Source organism: Varroa jacobsoni, unplaced genomic scaffold (genome assembly GCF_002532875.2).
Source record: "Varroa jacobsoni isolate VJ856 unplaced genomic scaffold, vjacob_1.0 scaffold_746, whole genome shotgun sequence".
Taxonomy (NCBI): domain Eukaryota; kingdom Metazoa; phylum Arthropoda; class Arachnida; order Mesostigmata; family Varroidae; genus Varroa; species Varroa jacobsoni.
This window is the reverse complement of record NW_019213648.1, coordinates 122,891-140,707: the sequence shown is the minus strand read 5'-3', so window position 1 is coordinate 140,707 and position 17,817 is coordinate 122,891. Positions and strand designations below refer to the sequence as shown.

Sequence of the window (17,817 nt, the reverse complement as noted above, 5' to 3'; positions counted from 1 at the left end):
TTAAACAATTCTTAAATTCGCGCAAGAACAGCGACTCAGAGTAATACACGATTCATGCACTGTACAAAAATATGGGAAAAAAAGCTAAGGGCAAAACGTCTTTAGCCAGAGGATAAAATAAGCAACACATAACATGTTAACACATTTATTGTTAATTGACAAAATAAACTGGGACACAACTGTCGCAGTGACGATTTTTATTTTTTGTTATGTTAACTCTCGGCGAGAGCACGCCTTTCAACACTGCAGCTGGCCGCGGAACATTTGAAATGTTATTTTTTCAGTCTACGCTAATACTCTAGAACAAGCTGATGGACGAGTTTTGGCAATTGGCCACCGAGCGTCCGAGGATGCCCTCCTGCCACTACGTCAACATATCGGCAAACCTGCCCAGATACTGGCTCCCGCTTGAGCAACAGCCAAACAGGACTAGGCAGCGAAAACTAATCAGAGAGGCCAGGCGATATCATATATTGATCCCACATGCAAAATTTCAATTTAATTTGGAATTATGTCGGAAGACGTGTATCTATGCGAATTTATCTATGCAACTGTATTTGAAGCAGATGTCTATAATGAACAAAATCACTCGTCGTTTAATTGTGGACCGCCCAAAGGGAGTCACTATTACTATCATCAGACAAGCTTTATGTACTATTTTGAATGCTATAACCTCAAATGGGCAACGACCTTTGCAGAGCTGGCGGTAAATGGTGTTTGTAAACGGCGAAGGTGTATCGAAGAAAAAAAAAACTGCCCAGGACCATAAGGCAAATGTTAACCGTATCGAAATCGAAACATATATTCATAGTTGCGATATTTGCATTGATCCATAAGCGGCCCTCTTCTTTGTTGTACGGCTGGAAACTCATCCTGTAACATTTCTCGAAATGCTTTGCAAATGGCACTAGCATTTAACGAGTCCTAATTTCATTTAAGTTCTAATATTTCTCTCTGAAATATTTATTTTAATAAAAGAATAAAAAGTATTCAAAGTCGTTCAAAAATTAAGAGAATAGATAGGTAAATAAGACGGTGCTTCAAATATATTCGCAGTGACGCTGGTTGCCAGCTATATCTTCTTCCGTTCTAACCCAAAACCTCGTTTATCGGATGATTAGAATCTTCTGGTTTAAACGATTGTTCAGTGTAAGCACAACAAATGGATGCACTATTGCAATAAATCCTAAATTTAAACGGGGTCGTCGTCGTCGTCGTCTCCAAATTGATTCCCGTAGCTGACACAATTACCCAACTCTGTCCCATAACATAATTATGATGAGTTTTTCATTCAAGTTGAGATAGGCTAATCAAACGTTTCGACGGACGAATTGAAAGATTCGATATACCGAGCCGTCCGTTGTATTAATCTCAAGCAACTCTGGACCGATTTATGGACCCGTTGACTATAATATAGCGGATCGCGAAGTTGGCCGAGCCATTCAGCTGGCGACGACTGGAAATTTTTATTCGACTGACCCGTTATCAGGCCGTCTTGACAATCGCCTCCTTTCTACTTATTCACTGTTCTCTCAGAAAGTAATAATGACAAACAGATCGAACAAAGCTGAGTAACGCTCGAGATAATAGTGGGTCCTAACTAGCCGATTCGGGATCGTCTTAAAGGTTTTCTGTGAAGAATTGTTCTGCCTCAGCTAATGTTCATACTATGAGAAAACAGACTCGATCGGGATGCCAGACCCAGCTGAATATATTTACGTGTGATTACCATTTATGTGACGACAGTATTTAGAAATAAATAATTAAATCGTTTCAGTTATAGGTTGGCAATTCAAGTCAGAGTTACTTACGGTACGTACAAAAGCAAGAGAGAAGCTAGACTTCGTTACACGCAAGAAGCGATACGCTGTACGTTAAGGTGTTGTTTCTTTCACGTCTTTCTTTCAACTATTCGCGGATTGTATGATGATTGCACTTCTGGGTCGCAGTCGAGACTGTAGTGGGGAATATCTTGGTAAACGTAGAATTACTTTTTACGCTAACGAAACGATGTTAAATTATTATTAGATAATATAATAATAATAAATGCTAATTTGCAGGACGCACATTCTTTGTGCGAGTTCGAGACGTTTTTTCAGATTAATCTAGTGTTTCAAAATAAAGGTCGACGTCAAAAGCGACACTACGCAGTGATAAAATATTCGCACCTATAGATTCGGTTTGCTAACTATAGACGTAATATAGAGAGATAAACGTAAACTATGGCATACGCTTCTCATGCTACCAACTACCTATAGGTGCCATTTGATGCTGTGACGCCCGAATTGTGTATATAATTGACTGAACTCGGTTATTAGTTGTCAATGTAATAGTTTTTCATTGGGTCGTAGTAGCCAAGGTACACAACAGGACACATCATATAAATTAAATAAAAAACAATCTGTTTTTCCTTATACTGTTTGTAAGAAGCACAGTTTATATATGATAATGTGAACATCTGGGAGAGTTTTTCCGGCGGGTACGGTTGTAACATGGACATCTGGACCCACATATTCTAGCTCTTGATTTCTCGAAAGCCTTTCGTCAGCATAATTACGAAATTGGTTACAGTCTAGAGAGCCCGCCGTTCATTCGACTCGAACACCTCATAAGTCAGTAGAATATCCAGCAATATCTCGTAAAAAACAGTTTTGAAGACTGACTTGAGGTCAAAGTAAAAAACGTTGAAGGTATAGAACGATTTGCCATTAGCGCTGAACCGCGTTAGCACTCGAGAAGATGACGGTGAGTACACAATACCAAACAGCAATGCGGGTAGAACTCTCTAAATTTAACTCATGACCTCTCCAGTGAACAGTTTGAAGTATAGAATAAATAGAATCAGGTCAGCTTCCACTTAACGAAGCATAAAAATTGTACACCCCTCTGTAGATAACTATATTATTTTCTGGAGCCGCTGTTTACTAACGAAATGAGTCACAAGAAATAGCGCACTGACTAGCAAAATCGTGCACGCCCGTGGCAGATTCGTTAGTATTATGATCGCAAATTATCTCCCTACTATAAACTGCAGCGTTATTATTCCATGAACCATTATTATCTAATAAATAAAACGGACCAAAAAGCAACGCGACAACGATAGTGAACGAAACGTTCCTCTGATCCAATGACCATTTATCACACAACGGCCTATTGCATGGTTCAGTGGCTACATCGCTCTATACCGCAACTTATTAAGCCGTCAATTGAATGGCGGCGTCCTTGCTCACTCAGTAAACAAACAATAACATTTAGAAGAAAACACATATGCAAACTCTTTGTTGAAAACGCAGACGTTACGCCAGCTATTGCTTTCATTTGAAATTGATTCTATTTTACGGTACTGGAGGTAGGAATAACAACGGGCAACGCAAAGGTATACTGACGACTGCTCATAGGTCCAACTGTCCCCCGACACAACTTAGTGGGTAATGTATTTGCCCGCCAATATTAGGCACACATGGCCTAGGTTCGGATTCGGGCACAGACACGCTTCGTTTCGTGCTGGGAGTTAGGTGGGAACGCCTAAAAGTGACATCGGATGTAAAATAAGAAACATCGACAAAAAAAATGTTTGGAGTAACTTTCTTGAGGAATAACTTTGTAATGACAACCTTTATCTAGCTGTAATATTTATTCGTAGTGTCCTATGCATTGCGGTCCGATAGAGAAAAGTGGAAATTCGGACAATCGGCTGTTTTCATTCGTTCACGTGATATTCTTAAACAAAGCAAGAATTAGTTTCACATCTTGTGAAATTAATCTACTGATGGCCAAGCAATCACTTAAGCCTCCTGTCAAAGGTATTAAAGACAAGGTAATCAACAGATAGTACAATATATTTAAGCTAATTTCCAAGCTTAACCATCCCTCGAACGGGTGTCTACGTGGTGCTGATGGACCTTCAGTAAACGTTTTGTAGCGACCTGACGCTACTAGCTAATGAGTCTGGCGATAGTTATCGCATGGATGTTGAATATCACTCGGTGAACCCGCCGAGACCTTCGGAAAGACTCGAAGAAATGCTAGACGATGGGTGTAGCACTAGCGGCGTAAGTAGCTCGACCTGCTAAGATGATAAATTTTTCAGGACAGCTTACAAAGATCCTTTATGTAAAGCATGGGATCACTACTGGTAATGCTGCTCCGTTTGCTGCCGCCGCTATCGGACGCTCAACATGCTGTACCAATGGCTGGTGGTGGATAGCCGCCGGTAACAGCACCGAAGCCTAAAGCAGTGGCAACGAGAAGCCGACATAAATGAACGATACGCACAAAAACGCTTCCGACCTGACACACCTCCAAGACATAACCTCCCGTAGCCTACGTTATATAATATGCCATATCTTCCTGTACCGTTCATACGTTCATAACGCCGTCTGTACTAGTCTGAACAGCTCCAGTATTGCTCAACTTGCCCTTAAGGTTTGACATGTTGGTGCGGGGATCCAGGAAAAAATCTGCAAAAGTCCGCATTGTTTTGCAGAGCTCTTCGGGACCTGCAGAACTTGGATACATGAGTCGGTTAGGATATACGTACAAACTGGTCGGCCGACTCCTATGTAAAGAAAGCAGCAGATTTGAAGCGATGAGATCCTGAGGAATTTAAAGACTCGAACATGCATTGATCCAAAGGGCGGAAAGATTGGTGCCCAAGTGTCGAGGAAGCCTGGGCTTAAGCGGGTGTAGTCTAGAGACTGTGGGGGAAAGATCTAAGCTGAAGGAATCAGCGCACGGAGGGGCGTTATATCGGTCAGGTAACTAAAAACGGGTCACGGTGCCACCACTTTAACTCCTGCTGATAAAATTCATGAATAACTCCGCATCGCGTCATTATCATACGAGGGGTTGCAGGCAGAGTGTAAGATTGCAGGAACAAAGCCAGGAGCGATAAAAAAAGAACTTGCAAATTGTTAGGGCGAAGAGGACCTGGCAGTCGAAAGGGCTCCGTATATGTGCATTTGGTGCACTTAGTTATCAGCTTAAAGTACCAAACCAACCTCAATCAATCAATTGTGAACAGTGGAACATTGTTCCCTGTTTGGTTTGATTCATGTCTATAAAAATGAACAATTATGTGACACATACGAGTATGAGCAATGGTGTAACAAACCCGCGGTGAATATCATCGTTCTTGTCATAACTAAAGTGTTTGTTTACCATAAAAGGGGATACATTTCTAAAGGGTGGTCGGCGATACACATACGAAATCTAGAAATATTGTCAATGGATAGAGACTCTCGCTGTGAAACTGCGATGAACCACTGTAAAATTTGCCGTTAACTTGGATCGTCACTGAGCCGGAAGCCTAACAAACATGGCTCGTTATTTAGCAAAAGTACCCTGTTATGACACATAGAGATTCCGGTCTAGGATTCATTCAGTGCTTTCTAAATCGTACGATGCCTTTGTCACTGTTGAGCTCATCATGAGCAGAGCAATTTTTGCTTTTGGACCAGCAGTAAAATAACTGAATGACGACTCTTTACTTCAGGATCTATACCGAACATCGCTGTCATAAGACATTCCATTTTTGTTCTTTTACAGGTAATGCGTGGCTGATTACTCTGACGAGTAGTATCAGTATTCTGATCTTAATTGGTGGCTCTTATTTTTTAGTATATGATGATATTATTAGTGTTTGATGTTTTCCTATTACCTAATATGCTAACGGATTGATATTCTCTATTTGCTAAGAATTTCGGATACTTTTTCATTGACTTAAGAGAAACTGTAGTGAAATACGTGTCTGGTCTTGTAGTCCTTGTGTTGAATTGAAATCTACCAACATTTCAACGTCGACAAAATTATTTGGTTTAAATACCTAGGTTACTAGAAAGACCAACCTTTCAGAGATTCGCCCACTTATATTGCCGGAAATAGCGATTCATTCAACACAGCATTTTCAGCGTTACAAATGTTTAAAGCTAGATTATAATTGTTGCAGAAAGTTGGAAAAATGCAAGAGCTTACCTTGAAACAATCGTACGAGAGCATCTCATAAAGTGCTGCGTGATTCATATACCTGATATTTTCTTTTTCATTGATTAAAGAAAGCAAGTTTTGGAAACCGTAAAGATCAATATTGCTTTCATTGATATAAAATCGAAATGCCTTATGCCGGATCTATCTGGCCTTAGAACAGCTGAAAGTTGTGAAAGCGTAATCAACGTCCGGAAACGGTTTGTCACTCGCGTCTCCAGTTTTAGCCATTTAAGATGTTCTCAGTCAAGATAAAAATCACTCTGCCTGGATGCTGTTTTCAATTGAAGACTTGTAGTCGATCTTTTACGACGCAAACTTCTCAGAGAAAAAACAAAAGATGAAACTGTTGCAAAGAAGCTGTTTATGAAAAGTACAACGTTGGTCGAACAGTGCTATGCTGAATGAACATTCGAGCTGTGTTGTAAACCTTTTAACGTAGGGGGCATGAAACGTAAACCTTACTTTTTACAGAAAGACTATTTGATAACTGCACTCAACGCAATATTAAGCGATCCGGTTAAATTTTATTGCTTACAGTGATAGAAGCTTGACAGTTTCTACCTAGGCCCGTGTTTTATTTTTAGTCGGCTCATTGTGGGCGTTGTGCGCTGTAGGGTCTTTTGATACGTGGATCCATTTGGTAAAAACGTATCCTATATTACATTCACACAAGAGCACAATTTCTGTGACCGTTAACGAAAACAGAGAGAGCCTGGCTAAATCGCTCCTTTTTTTTTATCGAACGCCGTTTGCTTTTATAAAGATAAACCTGTCCTTCTCCTCATGCTTGCTTTAGGGTGACGTGGCTTGAGTCGAAAGTCTGGCGTCTAACCTTAGGTCTCTTGAGATTTAGAGACGTTAGCTATCAGCAGTTCATAGCAGCCAAAGTGGTGGTGGTAAGGCCGACAGTAATCGATAACCCTCATCTTCCCATTGTTGACTCCTCTAATTCTCAATATCTTCCACCCATTCCAATGTGTGCTGCCTTCTGCTCTGTCATAGCAGATCCTACGAATCCCCGCTGTCATTTCACCCCCGCTAACTGATTCGCATCTATTGCTAGATTGTTTGTCGGCTTCTCTGCCCACCAGTTGTTACCAGTAACCCTCAAATTCTATCAAAGTATAATGACGTTAATCATACATAATGATTCTAATAATTCCTGGATAGCCGCGATAAATTTTTCCAAATTGTCATCATATAACCATACTGCGTACCACCTTTGTGTACTCATCCATTCTGGAAGTACGCTAAGCTCAAACTCTTATGCGACTAGCCAAGGACAAAGTTGCACATACTTTTCACTAAAGCATAGCAGGAATAAAATCACAGTGGTGCTGCTGCAGGGCGGGCGGTATCTGTGTTATTCACGTGCATGCTTTGCGTAGGTAGTGTGCATAGAGGTGCGCCGCGTATGGGGCGTCCCTCACGTGCTATGACGCTGCCTGAGTCGTGTTTTCTCTCGTTTTTTTTTTTTTTTGTTAGATTAGGTTGGGTTAAGGTTCTCGATCTTTTGCGCTTATGCGACTTCTTCTTTCCTTCCTAATCCTCCTTAATCCGCTTAATGATAATGGCGATACTGATGCTGGTGAGAGAGGCCCTAATCACAGCTGGCGCGATGTTCTGCTCCATTCCGTTCTTCTGCTGCTTCTGCAGCTACTTCTTGTGTTCGCCGTGCAAAGATAGATGGTCCCTTCATTCCTCGGAACGGGGGGCAGAGGCAAACAGAAAGGAAAGCTAAAGAAGCCGAGTGAAACAAACCAAACGTGAACGAAAGATAGAATAGCAGAAATATGAATTGTTCAAGAACCGTTAGAAAAGATAAGGCGGGAGAGGGGACATGTAAACAGGCGTATCCTTGACGTCGATTTTCGGGTGAATCTGAATGGCGGGCATCGCGCATAAAGAACGTTGCTTCGCCTAAGCCCAGTACAGTTTCCTATGGATCCCGCATGTGAATTCTGCTTCCTAAATCTATACCCGACGCCATCTGGTTCTGCAATGTTTATAACTATCTGGTGCGAAGTTGCCCCAGTAGGAAGCTTCATTCTAATTACCGTATTTCGTACTGTTAATTTTTATGATGGCTGATAGAGTTAAATAAGAAGTACATGGACTGAGGTGGGGACATTTTCCGACTAAGGAGTATTTGCAAGTGGAATACGATTGAAAACTGTCAATGTACAATGACATCAATAATTGAGCAAGAGAAAGCAATTAGATGGAGCTATAATAGTGCGTTAAGTGGGAAATCCTAGTGATTAAAGGGAAAGCATTTTTTTATTTTCGAAGGTTGTGTGGTGTGTCGTTAAGAGGCTAGTGACACAGATAATCACTACAGACAAATTTTTTTTTTTTCGGCTAAACGAGTGCAATTCTATAAGTTTATATCGGTTTCTGAAGTTAACGGGCAACAAAATGCACAGTTTGGGTTCTGTTGCTTAAAATACTACTACAATACTATAATAACAAGCGACCTTTTAAGGTAAAACAAACGACTATATATCAGTCAACAAATTCTAAATCCTTGAAGCTTTGTTTGCATCGATTACATAGGATATGCAGTTTTGAAAAAAATCTTAGGATGTTTAATTGCACTAACTTAAACTTCGAACTAACTACGATAATATGAGAAAAATGATTTTTTTTACTAAGCAGAAAGAGCTTGCCACACATCGGCACGTACTTCTGTTCATCAGTCTGCATTGTGTATAATAAGCAACATTTTTATGAAGGTCAGCAGGATGTCGGCAAATGTTGACGTTACGCAAACCGACTAGAAAGTGGACCGTTCAATCCGGTCGAGATATCTGTCAAAACAGACACATGCTGGGACGTGTCCTTCTATATTAAAGGGCTTAACAAGCAGAAGAATGTTTAGCCAGATGTTTACTAAGGTTAAGTAATTTTCGTGTCCTGCACGGCCAGTAAAATCGGCCGTATACTACATTGCGGTATGTTGTAGACAGTAACCGATGTAGCAGTTGGCCTAGGTCTAAGGAGGCAACTAAACAGAAGGTCAGTACACTTCAGCCGTTTTTTCTGCTTCTAAATAGGACCTGCATGAATTTTCTTGCATTTTTTATTTAATCGATTTGTATCTCGCTTGGCATAATGACAAGAGCTTCTTAATTGCACACGTCCATTTAGTTTTTTTTAATGCGCCAGAAAAGGAATACTGCATTTAATACGGACTAAGAACAATTTAGCTTGCTCATATTCAGCTCATACTTTTGATTGATCTCTACCGAATCCTGTCTAAAACAGAGTTGTGTATTAAATTCTATTTGAATACGTTGGCATTGATAAATAGCATATACGTTCAGAGGCATGATGCACGACGGAACAGTTGCTATATCAGGTGAGATCACTTGTGTTGTTCAGTGTGCAAACAATCACCTTTCGCTGTAGGAAAATCCGAACGTTTTTCGTACCGTTGCCGTTCTTAGATACGTTCCATCGATTTCTCCTTTCCCATAACCTCTTATTACTCTTCAGGCATACGAGACTAACTTTTCGTAGAGATGCAACGGCAATTCGCTATTCGTCTGAATGCTTACTCCTTACTGATTGGTCATACAGATCGACAGATATTATCTAACCGGATCGTGTCCGGCTGATGATCGACAAAGTTCGCTGAGAGGAAGGCATGCAAGCTCCAGTGGTTCTCGGTGCTCAAAAAACCGGCTAGCACGTTAGAAATCGCAATGCCCGCCCATAAGGAAGAGTCGTACCACCTCGTAGGTAACAAGAATATTTTCCATTGTTGAAACCACATTTGTGTCTGCATTCTGATCCGCTTTCAAAGCGGAGTTGACTTACAGCAGACAAATGCGCCGAAGACTATGTGTGCATAGCTTGGTGCGATGGAACAGAATATGTGATAGAGTTTACCGGAGAATTTTCTCTGGACTTTAGCTAAGCCGCGTTTTCGCGCTCTATTAGCAAGCGACTCTAAAATCCTTTGGACGTTTATTTAGGTAACTATATCTTTTTTCATCTAAAACGACATACATGTATCAGTTGTTACCTTTGGTAAGACGTTCCATTTAGCCTTTCTCGATTACAGATCGATTCGTCCATAAAAATAGTTGTTCTTGAAAATCGCTCCTACAACATCCTATAGGTTTATCTTTCCAAGCCACTTGAAGGCGTATACGACCACACTTCGAATGGGACGAGATGAATGGGTCGACAGCGGTAGTTTAATGCGATAAAACCTAAAAAAATTAATCGAAAATGGAGCGTAGTACGTATATGCTTACGTTTTTTTTTTTTATCGAACTATTGGAGCTATTATAAGGGATCCTTGAACTCCATTGGCAGATATGTGTTAGTGGCCACGCGGCGCAACCGGAGACGATCCGACTCGAGAATACTTTCGTTTAATAACATTATGAGTTGTATAATGATGCGAAAACGTCAAAAGTATTACGTCCGAAAATGGAGCAGAACATGCTAATCGTCTAAAAAAAAAAATTACCATTCTAAGCTGTTTAAGCAAAACAAGAATTATATACTATCGCAGCTTACAGTGCTCTGATTCTGAGGACCACCTGATTCACACGTTGATAAAGTCCATAGGAAAATCGATTCAGTAAGGGGCAATAAGAGTATTATGTTATACAACCTATTCTAGATTCAACAACGCATTATCAACGGACTACAGAAACATAGAGGTAGTTTTGCCGGAAATTGTCTCATTGAGGAATTACGACAGGGATTAAAAAGTGCTGAAGCACAGTCATGAAATAAACTTTTCATTGATTTCACGGGTACTGTTTACGGGAGATTGCCGCTAATCTGAATAAAGTCATTTTCAAACTACGATTGCTCGATTTATATAATATACGACTGAATTCAACAACATCAGTTAAACCCGACACTGTACATTGAGTCGATGCCCCCGTTTTAAGCAAACCGATACGAATCCTTAACGAAGCTGTTATAGATTAATGAAGAGCTTGTAACTCTACTAATTAGTAGTGGTCCGCTTAAAATGTACACTTTCGGACACTGCTGCTGTCCTGAATGCGGAAAAAACAGACAGTTCAATTCTGATTGCACTCGGACGGTGACGGATTTTTTGGGCAACACGGTGGATCGTTGCTCCCAGGTCTTCACGGCTAAGTGGGCTGTACAGCCCTATGCAGAACTCACTAATTATTGTGACCTAATGCTCATCTGTAGGCTTCTAAAACGACAATCAATATGACAAGCCCAAAAACCGTCATGCGGACCAACTGGAACCACTCTCTCCGTTAACTTTTCTAACTTGGCCAACGCCACTTAGCAGCATATTGGTATACAAACATTATCTCTAAATAAATGATTCTAAATATAGTTTCATATAAACCTTTGCGGGGGTTTGGAAAATGCAGACATTTGTTGCTATTATGGTATAATGTGTCCTCGTGTCACCAAGGTGTCCCGAGTCGAATGTTTCATGCTATTAAACATATTTTTCTTGCTCTGTTTGTATTTTCTTTGCAGTCTCTTTCTTCGAAAACAAGTAGCATTGGTTCAACGCCTGTACGATGGCTAGCCATCTAACGACCGGAAGGTGAACTGACGACTAGCTGACATCTCCCTTGAGGCGTTTTATACATTCTCCCTTTTACCCTCACTACGCTACCTTCTCACTCATAACATAGGCAGCACACTCACCGACAGAATCCAACAGAAACGTACTCACAAATACACAGTGGGTAGAAGCACCTTCTACCTGGCACTACATCCTTTTCAGTCCTAGCTAGCCGCCATTGCCACCGCCACCACTGGAAGTCTTACGCTGGTATACGAACGCCTAGCGGGCGGGCCGTAAACCTCCCTAAAGCGTCACGAAAAAAAATAGCTGTACAGGCGACCAAGAAGAAATGCCAAACCCGCCTGCCGAACCTGAGTCGGAGAGGATGGGTTAAAGGAGCCCGTAAAGGAGTAGCTAGCGAGGAGTACTACAGCCAACTTGGTAGCAGTGCTAATACTAGGGGTTGGGAAAGGAGAAAGAGATATCTCGATCGATAGCCTCCTCCAGAAGGTGCGTTTATGTTTTTTAGCTGCAAGAGTTTTATCGCGAAAGCGGTATAAGTATACGTCGACCCAGCTTGTGTATTTTGTCATGTGTAGAATACTTCAGGGAAGAAGATGTTTTACCGCTGCACAAAACGACGAGCCGTCGATACGCTGTTCTCCTGAGCTCTCGGCGAATCGACAACGGTCGTTACTTCTTGAGACTGCTTAGAAGTCACTGAATAGTTGAAGAAAGAAAGCCGAGTTTCTTTTGCGCTGAGCAAATCCACCGCTGTGATTTCGCTTGAATTTGCTTGTGTTTGTCTAAACGATTCGAGGTTTAGTAGCAACGAGGCGACGAGCCCCGGAGGGAAGAGGGATCGTTGCGGATAGCCACTGGTCCAACGAAAAACCACGTCTCTATTGCTGTTTTGCGTCGAATAAGGCATACCAAATTTATTAGCTTGTTTGGATACGCTCCCGTCTACGGGGAATTGTCTGAAACTGTGGAGATGCTCAGTTTTCAATTAGACTGGCTAATAATAATTATGGAATTTGCAATTGTAGTAAACTAACCAGAATTCAGTTGTGTGCTGAGTGGACATCCTGACCGCTATCGTTCATGTTTCAGCGGATGTCACGAAACAGCGGAACTATTACTAATCATTAATTCAATTTGCAGCAAAAATTCTATCCCCGATTTTTACTATCAACGATACTCAACGGTGTTTGTTATACATAGAATATTCAGGCGGCAGTGACCCAATCAATTAGACAGACGAATGTTAGAATAAGACACTGGCGAGGTGTTCCATAACCAGGGAGTTGCTTCTGCTCGGGCGCATGAAGATGACACTGGGCCTCCTCAAAGATTTAGCAGTAAACTGAGTGAGGAGCTATAAATCAGCAGCAGGAGTTGTACGCAACTGACTTTCCACCGCATCAGGGCAGACTGTCTCTTTGTCACGCGTCTATATCCTCCATATAGAGCCGGTATAGCACCCTGACATCACCAATGCCATCACTCCGGCTGCTCAGCCCCTTTCGGGGATGTTTCGGCGCAATCTTCGTGCAGCATCATTCCACGGCTTGCTTTTTTCACATTTGGCAACGGCTTGTTCTCTTAGATTTCAGCTGCAGTTGTGTCGACACTGGCTCCGAGCTGGTCTCGAAGATCCTATCGATTCGCAGGGCACTTGTGGCAGACCTCTACCTGATAACACTCATCACACCTTGGCTATGTTAGAATGGCACTTGTCTCCATTTTGTAACGACGGATCACGTTCTGCCCCATTGAATGCTCTTAGTATGCTGTTGACGACTAAGGAACGGCGCTAAAAAAAGAATAAAGTGAAAACAAACCGTAGAGTTCCGTGTTTCAAGTCTTGTGTGCAAAAAAAACAACCGCCTCATAGAAATCGCCGTTACTCGACGGACATCTTCAAATTCAAATTTAAGTCATGCTTAATTTCGAACTAAGGGACTCAGCAGCTTTTTAATTATTGTATCAATAACCGAAGCGGGACTATTTTGCCTACTTACACAAAACGCTTTGGGACAAGATACGTTGAAATATAGTATGAGTCAAATACACATTGTTTTTTCAGGCTTGCTTTTGCTAAACGGGTTTCAGTTTTCTGTTTCTTTACTGATCTCGATAAGATATATGTTAGACAAAAAGCAGCGCGCTCATCTTTAGGAAACAAAAAATGTCACTTCCAACGTATATATTAATAAAAACGAGTAAAGCAACTGTGATACATGTCTCTGCATCCTTTTGCCTACAAGCACAGTACTTTGCAGCTATTTTTTAAGATGATACCATTAGGTAACCGGAATTATTACGCCGAATTATCGTTTAACTTTAAGGCTCAGCAAAGCGTACCGAGGAATCTTTTCGAAATTACCAGGTTTACAGTTTCGTGTCAGCTTTTATCTCCTCGTGGTCGATTTTAACGGCATGTCACTAGTTGGTTCTATATTGTAACTTTATATATTCAAGGGTGATTTGTTCTGACGGCATTGGATCCCCAAAGAAACATATTGTTATAACGTAAGTAGTGACACATCGGGTGCTCTACTACATCTGAGTTCACAACTTGCTTTTCAGCGATCCAACATCTATTTAGATTATTAATTAACGTTACTGTTACACAGTGGAAGAAAACTACGGCATGACATTTAGATACGTATCGTTGTCTCTATGTCCTTAATTCAATCTGAGTGTTTCCGCGATAACAATATCTTGTACCGATTATAAAGTTCTATAGAGCGCTTCACTGCAAGTGGGGCTTCCTTTTATGATATTGTATAGACTTTCTCAGTTGTGTATATGTATTCTACAGATTCCATGGCCCAAGAACGGCATCGCCTGACGTTAATCAACTGTGAACACCTTTATACTCGCAAAGGCTACATAACATGTGCCTTTGTTAATGGGTACGGTTTTGTGCGTTGGTGCGTGTCCTGTATGCTCACCACTATTTCGCATATGCTATTCTGCATTGTTGGAATCATGCAATGTTCTTAAGCTTTTTCGAAAACACGATCTTTCGTCACCGCAACACGATAAGCTCGCTATTTTAAGGAGAAACGACTTGACATTAGGCATCGAAACATCAGGACAAAAATCGCTTGTCTTCTTTGACGTAATTATGTAATAGCCCAATATGAGTCTGGTACATTATTACGATTACCAGTATACGATAACTACCCGAAGTGTCTGAAATGTGGACCTATTAACTTTGAATGGTTTCGACACGATGGCAGAGAAATTTAGCAAATTAGAATTGAGCGCAGTATCATCAGGCGTAGGAACTTTTGAGAAGATTTTCTATCAAATCTTGTAATCAAGTAATGACTTAAATCTTGAAATCATTTGCCATATGACTTTAGTAGTCTTTTGACCACTTTACAAAATGCAGATATACTGAGACCGATTTCATATAAAAAGTATCAAAAATACTGCTTGTCGAATTAAGTGAATCAAAACTCATTAAAGCTATTTCAATGCGTGTAGCTCTTAATGAAACACACGCATGTGCAACTGCTTATTTTTTCTTCGAAATAATATTAAGCCCTAGATAGATTGCCAACTCGCTTTATACATTTAATAACTTGTTATTAAATGTATATAAAATATTAGATGCGTAGGCAAGGTATAGACATAAAGTAGTGTTCGGGTCCTGTACTATAGCAGCTTAAATAACAGCTGGTACTGCAAGTAACGAGGGACTTATACACTCGTAGATGTACCTGAGAGGCTCGTAACTATTCTCTTTGTCGTGGTCATTACTTTAAGGACCTTATTTAGGCTCACAAACTGTGTAGACAGTAGCCAGTCTAGAATAGGAGAGTGGATGCTCAAACGAGCGAGCGGCGGGTGATGCACGACGAGTTAGCTTGAATCTCATTTATCAAAGTTTGTATCAGTGTCAGAGACATTGTAATAACCACTGTCTTACTAGTTTTGACGGCAAGTGCACTTTTAAGTACTTTTAAACACATGTTTTAAATGTGCGATTTCTAGACAATTGACACAACACATGGGGCCTTTAGGTGTTTTACTTGTTCATATTGTGTTGAATATAAGCCATACAAATAAATTAATAATTTTACTTATTCACACAAGTAGTTTTGTGTCGTTGGCGTGACTCGAACAGAACTACATACCATGATATCACGTCCTACGACCTCAACGTGCTTCCATTTTTTGTACATTATAAAAGCGATTAACTTCCCTCCTTTCTGGAACATTGAAACCCTGTTTTTGTACATAATTTATATTAGCCTTTTTCGTGACCTGTTCAAAATTCGTGATCGTGATTTTAAGTTACGACAATACGCGGAAGTTGAAGTGCTGCTGTTGTTGAACTTAACAGCGGGAACCTTCCTTTGAGGGCTGACTGAAAATAACACTCCAGCTTGAACTGTCACGAAGTCTATACTGTTTTCTGACGTACGACATAGAAGATACGGTCTTATGATTCCAGAAATATTTCTCTCACTACTAGTAAATCCTTATGATATAAGTTATTAAACCATAGATATTATCATTGCATGTTTACTGAGCTCTATATCGCTATTAGGCTCCTTTTTAACAGAATATCCTTCTATGTAGGGGATTTGCTGCCTTATAAAGCGCCAGTGTTCTTGATGAAATGCTTATATACTATCATAACTATAAATTAAAGGAGATACATCGTAAAGAAAGTAACGTAACAGCGCAATATCGAATGAGATACAGAGGACATTAAAGGTTTTAGGGTCCACAAAATGATGACAGCTAGAAAACCGACTTTTTTTTTAATGACGCGACTTCTTTCATCTTTTCTTCCCCTCTTTCTTTCTCGCTATCCCAAATACGCGCGCGCACACACACACACACAGTCGTTTTCCGACTTTAAAAAAAGTCTAATGACCCTCATTATCTTCTTTATTATGCATACATTATGCAGTAATTGGCTACAGTAAATTCAAACTGTAACGCCATTTTCCACCTCGATATATAGTAGTAGTATAAGCGGCTCTAATAAGCGAAATTTGAGGATTCCTTCAGGGAAATTCTGATCGAAAAACTCTCGAGTGCTGAGGCAAAGGCTTGTGCCAATCGCAGGTTGTCGCTCTGGAAAAGAAATCTAAGAGACCAAAAAAATGGGCCACTGTCCGCGATTGTGAAGCCTCGATCTACGTATTGACGTTAACTATGTAGTCAAATATCGGTCCGTGTCATAATAAAATGTGAAAACACGATAGAGTAATCACATACGTGCGGCACATATAGTCGAGTAATAATATTAGGTTGTTTGGAAGTATTTAACGATTAAAAGACTTGAGTTACTTTCGTCTTATTCAAGATAGAAAGCAATGTAATGGTATATTATAGATGTACTATCATTCATTGCTCACACGCTGAAAGTTTCCCAATCGCTGTGCATTTATGATTTGTATCTGTTTTCGATGGCTGGTTTGAAAGAACTGATAGCTGGATGCGCTATGCCACTCAGTCTGGTCCTTAAGATATGAAAGCCATCAAAGTCACTCGAACTTAAATCTCATATGCGATTCCATGTCCTTCTTAGATCCCTCTCTGATGAACGGCAGAGACTGACTCCTGTCCTTTTTATGGAAACGGTGTCCTCGAGGCGGGTTTTCGCTAATAATGGCCTTGCAAATAGTTCTGTCTTTAGTTATCAATGTTCGTCCGTGAAAAAAAGACCTCCTGTTTTTGTCGACGTTTGACTTCATCAAGATCCTTACTTTCGAAAAACGGAAACTTAAGAAAATCCTAAAGAGAAATTTGCTTTTCTCCAACGGTACTCAATCAGTTTCTGGTCGCAGTTATCTGCCGATTCGACGCAGACATTACTTAAATTCTATCTGCTAACAGGTATTACAATATTTTCCACCCACGAAATAGATTGGGACACGACAATAATAATGAAAATAATAAATACAAGTAGATAGTTTTGTTTCAGCTATGAAAGGTTTTTGGCAAGCTTAGTATTTTTGCTTGCACAATATAGACCATGAAGTTTTTTAATAAGCCATTTTTGATAAATATGTGGCGGGGGCTGTAAAATGGTAGGTGGTCAAGCGGGAAAACTGGCGACAAGCTGATAATACTTACATGGCTGAAATTTTCGATAGTAATTTAGAAAAATCCCACATTAAGCGTACCTTTGAGTAACTTCTTTTTTTTTTTCTTACAAGCTTAAGAGTTAATTAGTAACTAATGATCATCGTTTTCAAAACATTCTAATCAGTTTCTTGAAAAAGGAACTGATTAGAATGTAGAAGTACTTTTGCCCTTCCGCAAGGTTC

General features: G+C 40.4%; 1 long non-coding RNA gene across 4 annotated transcripts in view; it reads right to left on the bottom strand.

Moving 5' to 3' along the window:
* LOC111263214 (uncharacterized) overlaps positions 1-13,850 on the bottom strand; it is a 45,162-nt gene extending 31,312 nt beyond the window's left edge. For 2 of the 4 annotated variants that reach the window (XR_015312202.1, XR_002682094.2), the window contains exons 1-2: positions 11,653-13,850; positions 10,016-10,205 (exon numbers count right to left, since the gene is read on the bottom strand). This is a non-coding gene — a long non-coding RNA (uncharacterized LOC111263214). The remainder of the gene's footprint in view (positions 1-10,015; positions 10,206-11,652) is intronic. The other 2 variants (XR_002682091.2, XR_002682092.2) reach the window with 2 other exon arrangements.
* Positions 13,851-17,817: the final 3,967 nt, after the last annotated feature.